The sequence below is a fragment of the Macrobrachium nipponense genome, chromosome 12 (assembly GCF_015104395.2).
Source record: "Macrobrachium nipponense isolate FS-2020 chromosome 12, ASM1510439v2, whole genome shotgun sequence".
NCBI classification, from domain to species: domain Eukaryota; kingdom Metazoa; phylum Arthropoda; class Malacostraca; order Decapoda; family Palaemonidae; genus Macrobrachium; species Macrobrachium nipponense.
This window is the reverse complement of record NC_087205.1, coordinates 15271111-15276565: the sequence shown is the minus strand read 5'-3', so window position 1 is coordinate 15276565 and position 5455 is coordinate 15271111.

Genomic DNA, 5455 nt, shown 5'->3' with positions numbered 1-5455 from the left:
CTGGGCCCGCTTTGGTCCCCGGGGCGGGTCGGACCATTGGGCCCGCCGAGGTCCCCATGCGGGCGGGCCCACTGGGGCCCGCCGAGGTCCCCGGGGCGGGCGGGCCAACTGGGCCCGCCGAGGGTCCCCGGGGCGGGTGGCGGGCCACTGGGGCCCGCCGAGGTCCCATGGGCGGGCGGGCCAGTCGGCCCGCCGAGTCCCATGGGCGGGCGGGCCACTGGGCCCGCCGAGGTCCCCGGGGGCGGGCGGGCCACTGGGCCCGCCGAGGTCCCCCGGGGCGGGCGGGCCAGTCGGCCCGCTGAGGTCCCCGGGAGGGTGGGCCCACTGGGCTGCCGAGGTCCCCGGGGCCAGCGGGCCCTGGGGGCCCGCCGCCCCCGAGCGGTTCCCCGGGGGCCAGCGGGCCACGGGCCCGCCGAGGTCCCCGGGGCGCGGCCGGGCGGCTGGTGGGCCTCCCCGCGGGGGGGCCACTGGGTCCCCCGAGGTCCCCGGGCGGGCACTGGGCCCGCCGAGGGCCCCCGGGGCGGGCGGACCACTGTGGGCCCCCTGAGGTCCCCGGGCGGGCGGGCCACTGGGCCCGCCGAGGTCCCCGGGCTGGGCGGCACTTGGGCCCGCCGGGGTCCCCGGGGGCGGGCGGACACTGGGCCCCCTGAGGTCCCCGGGCGGGCGGGCCACTGGGCCCGCCGAGGTCCCCGGGGCGGGGGGGCGGGAGGCCACTGGGCCCGCCGGGGATGTCCCCAGGGGGGCGGGCGGGCCACTGGCCCGCCTGAGGTCCCCGGGCGGGCTGGCCACTGGGCCCGCCGAGGTCCCCTCGGGCGGACCAGGTCGGCCCGCTGAGGTCCCCGGGGGAGGGTGGGCCACTGGGCCCGCCGAGGGCCCCGGGGCCGGGAGGGCCACTGGGCCCGCCGAGGTCCCCGGGGAGGGCGGGCACTGGGCCCGCCGAGGTCCCCCGGGCGGGCGGGCCACTGGGGCCCGCCGAGGTCCCCGTGGCGGGCGGGCCACTGGGCCCGCCGAGGGTCCCCGGGGCGGGGGACACTGCGCCCGCCGAGGTCGGGGCGGGCTGCCCTGGGCCCGACCGAGGTCACCCGGGGCGAGCGGGCCACTGTTGCCCGCCGAGGTCCCCGGGGCGGGCGGCCACTGGGCCCCCGCCGAGGTCCCCATGGGGCGGGCGGGCAATGGGCCCGCCGAGGTCCCCGTTGGCGGTGGCCACTGGGCCCGCCGAGGTCCCCCAGGGGCGGGCTGGGCCCGGGCCGGGAGGTCCCCAGGTGCTGGGGCCCGCCACCCTGCGCCGAGGTCCCCGTTGGCGGGGCGGGCCACGGGCCCGCCGAGGTCCCCGCGGGCGGAACCACTGGGCCCGCCGAGGTCCCCAGGCGGGCGGGCCACTGGGCCCGCCGAGGTCCCCGGGACCGGGCGGGCACTGGGCCCCGCCGAGGTCCCCGGGGCGGGCGGGCCCACTGGGGCCGCCGAGGTCCCCGGGCGGGCTGGCCACTGGTCCCCGCCGAGGGGTCCCCGGGGGGGGCGGACCAAGTCGGCCATTGAGGTTCTCCGGGAGGGTGGGACTGGGACCCCGCCGAGGTCCCCGGGGTCCGGCGGGCCACTGGGCCCGCCGAGGTCCCCGGGGCGAGCGGGCCAATGGTGCCCGCCGAGGTCCCCCGGGGCCGGCGGGCCACTGGGCCCGCCGAGGTCCCCGCTGGCGGGCGGGCCACTGGGGCCCGCCGAGGTCCCCGGGGCGGGCGGCCACTGGCCCGCCGAGGTCCCCACATGGCGGGCGGGCCACTGGGCCCGCCGAGGTCCCCGGGGGCGGGCGAGCACTGGGCCGCCGAGGGTGGGTGGCGGGCGGGCCAGTCGGCCCGCCGAGGTCCCATGGGCGGGCGGGCCACTGGGCCCGCCGAGGTCCCGGGGCGGGCGGGCCAGTGGGCCCGCTGAGGTCCCTGGGGAGGGTGGGGCCCACTGGGCCCGCCGACTGGGGCCCCGGGGCCGGCGGGCCACTGGGCCCCCCCCCCCCCCCGCGGGCCCCAGGGTCGGCGGGCCACGGGCCCGCCCGAGGTCCCCCGGGGTGGGCGGGCCACTGGGCCCGCCGAGGTCCCCGGGGCGGGCGCCCACTGGGGCCCGCCGAGGGTCCCCAGGGGCGGGGGGGCCACTGGGCCCGCCCCGGAGGCCCAGGGGCGGGGCGGGCCACTGGGCCCGCCGAGGTCCCCGGGAGGGCGGGCCACTGGGCCCGCCGAGGTTCCCCGGGGCGGCTGGCCACTGGGGTGCCCGCGAGGTCCCCTCCCCCGGGGCGGCGGTGGGCCAGTCGGGGCCCGCTGAGGGCCCCGGTTAGGGTGGGCCACTGGGCCCGCAGAGGGTCCCCAGGGTGAGGGCGGGCCCCAGGGTCCCCGGGGCCGCCGGGAGGTCCCCATTTTTGGGGGGCGGGCCACCCCTGGGCGGGCGGGAGGTCCCCCGGGGCGGCCCGAGGGGCCCACCCCTGGGGCCTGGCAACGGGCGGGTTTCTGGTGGGCCTGGGCCGGGCCACTGGGGGCCCGCCCAGGCCCCGGGGCCGGGCGGCCACTGGGCCCCCTGCCCCGGGGAGGGTCCCCTTGGCGGGCCGGGCCCACTGGGCCCGCCGAGGTCCCCGCGGGGCGGGCCACTGGGCCCGCCGAGGTCCCCGGGGCGGGCGGGTTGGCCCGGGCCACTGGGCCCGCGGGAGGTCCCCATGGGCCCGGGCCGGGTGGCCAGGGTCCCGGCCCCCGGGAGGTCCCATTGGGGCGGGCGGGCCACTGGGCCCGCCGAGGTCCCCGGGGACGGCCCCCGCCCACTGGGCCCGCCGAGTCCCGGGGGGCGGGTGGCCGTGGGGCCACTGGGCCCCGGGCCGGGAGGGTCCATGGGCGGGCGGGCCAGGGTCCCGGTCCCGCCGAGGTCCCCATGGGCAGGGCCCCGGGGCCACTGGGCCCCGCCGAGGGCCCGGGGTGCGGGCGGGCCCACTGGGGCCGCGAGGTCCCCCAGGGGAGGCGGGCCACCTGGGCCCGCCGGGGAGGGTCCCCGGGCGGGAGGGCCCGGGCCACCCCTGGGCGCCCCGGGGAGGGTCCCCGGGGCGGGCGGTCCACCTGGCCCGCCCCCGGGGAGGTCCCCTGGGCGGGCGGGCCACTGGGCACGGGGCCGAGGTCCCCGGGGGCGGGCGGGGCCACGGGCTTGCCCGAGGGTCCCCCGGGGCGGGCGGTCCAGTCGGGCCCGCGAGGTCCCCGGGCCGGGCCTGGCCAGGTCGGGGCCCGGGCCGAGGGTCCCCGGGGGTTGGGCCCGCCACCCCTGGGCCCGGCCACGGAAGGTACCCCGGGCCCTGGGGTATTAAAGATTTTTTCCCTTCAGGGGATACTACAGGGAAGACATTTACCCCGACCACTTGGGCCCGGGCCCCCGGGGAGGTCCCCAGGGCCCCAGGGCCGGGCCACTGGGCCCGGCGGGAGGCCCACCCGGGGAGGGCCCCCGGGCCCCATGGGCCCGCCGAGGGTCCCCCGGGCGGGCGGGGCCGGGCCCCCATGGGCCCCCGGCCCCGGGGCCGGGAGGGTCCCCGGGGCGGGCGGGCCAACTGGGCCCCCCGGCCCCGGGGGCCAGGAGGGTCCCCGCCCCGGGGCGGGGCGGCCACCCTGGGCCCCCTTGGCCTGGGAGGTCCCCGGGGCTGGGCCGGGCCCAGGTCGGGCACGGGCCCGAGGTCCCCGGGGCGGGCTGGGCCCAGGTCCCCGGGCCCGGGCCGGGAGGTCCCCGGGGTGGGGCGGGCCACCGGGCCCGACCCCGGGGTCCCCGGGGCGTAAATTAGGATTTTTCCCTCCCTTCAGATACCCCTACCCCCAGGGGAAGAAATTACCCCGGGAGGTGACCAGGAATGGGCATGTCACAGTAAACTTGTAGGGCTGGATCTTCTTACATTATATGGATGATATCACCAGGATTGAGTGGGGGTTCACTGGTGAAAAATACATTGAAATTCTTCATGATTGCTAACTTCTTTCACTTCAAGAGCGGAATTATTCCTCCCCGCCAGCTCCTGTAATTTTCATTCACGACCGCTGCCCCATCCATACGGCCAGAGTAGTCCAGGAATGGTTTCAAGGTCGAGAGGATCTGCAGTTGCTTGGCTGGCCAAGTAAGGATACAGCATGAACCTCACTGAGAATATTTAGGCTAATTTGGTAAAATGTTGGGATCCTGAGAGGGAGAGGAGACCAGATCAACTTATGAACTCTGGGAACAACAATGGAAAACTCTTCCACAATCGACCACAGATCGTCAGAAACCATGAATCTCTATGCCTAACAGATTGCAAGAGGTGATCTAGAAGGAAGGTGGCTAGATTTCTCAATAATATTAAAAATAAATGTAAAAATTGAGTGTGTATATTGGATTACCTCATTGTCATGATTATTATAATTTATTTATTAGAAAGGTGAATTTGATATTTTAAAGGAGTTTCAAAAATCTAAAGGGAATTTCGCTATCCTGATTTTTTCTTTAAAAATTATCTAAAAAGATAACCTTAGACAATATCATCAAACTACATTCTCCAAATAGCTCTTTCCACAATGGACAGGTAAATGACTGAAGGGGCTGTTTAACAATAGAGACGTCTGTCTATTATCCTCACACAAATGATGATAAGAGCGAAAGGAATTTCTGTCCGTATGACATTAAAACATTTATCACAATTAATATATTAGAAATATAAAGCCAAGTGATATGTTTATCCATATCATGTAATAATTATTGTAATGAACGGCGTGAGGGTTAAAACTCTACTGTATATTCAAGAGGGAATACAAAACCCAACATCGATACAGCAAAAGCAAGAAGCTTGTCAGTTTGAATTACATTTTAGAATTCCAAAACCTGTAAGACGACTTAACAACAAGAACTCAATCCCCGAGACCACCCCCACCCCCCCCCCCCCCCCCCCCCCCCGAAAAAATATATATGCATATATTGGTTTAGTCAAGATTAGACTGTATTAATGACATATCAAAACTGCATACTTAGCGCAGTGGTATTTCTAGATGACATGTCACTTTAAATTAGCTGATATGAGAGAGAGAGAGAGCGAGAGAGAGAGAGGAGCTAAGGTGTTGGACACTTTCAACAAGTTCATAGTGTTTGGGTATGTTCAATGAAGTGCTGCTGCGCTTCTCTTTATAGCTTCCTATTATATTATTGGTAGGAAACGCACTGCAACGGATACTATAAACTTGGCTTACGTGATAAGGTTAAAATATCCTGTTATGATGTTCGTGATTCTCTCCAATACCAATATAACTCTAAAATTTTTATCAATTTTAAGTATTGCGTAATGCATATGACCGATATATAATAACAGACACGGTGGTAAGATAACGACCTAGACGAAAGTTAAATGGAATCTTAACAAAATTATATTAAAAGTGAGACAGTAATCTTAGTTACAGTGATATAACCTGCTCAGATTTGTTTTTTTTTT